The sequence below is a fragment of the Hydra vulgaris genome, chromosome 09 (genome assembly GCF_038396675.1).
Source record: "Hydra vulgaris chromosome 09, alternate assembly HydraT2T_AEP".
Taxonomy (NCBI): domain Eukaryota; kingdom Metazoa; phylum Cnidaria; class Hydrozoa; order Anthoathecata; family Hydridae; genus Hydra; species Hydra vulgaris.
Window position 1 is genome coordinate 58429598 of NC_088928.1, and position 403 is coordinate 58430000.

Consider the following 403-nt stretch of genomic DNA (forward strand, 5'->3'; position numbering starts at 1 on the left):
CTGACACTAGAGCCAAGCCATTCAAAGTGGTGAGCATTAAAGTCACCGACAACAACTATATTAGCTGATGGATAAAGAGAGAGGGCTTGGTCAATATGATCAGAAATAACGTCAAAAAGAGTGCAGTCTTGAGATGAAGGAGAGCAATATAGAACAAAGAGAAAGGCAATAGAGTGAAGTGATGCTAAACGAAAGCACATGAAAGAATAGTCTGTGGATTCAAACTTAGTTTCACGACAAATGGGTGATATATATATATATATATATATATATATATATATATATATATATATATATATATATATATATATATATATGTATCTATGTATATGTATAGATACATATATATATATATATATATATATATATATATATATATATATATATATATATATATATATAT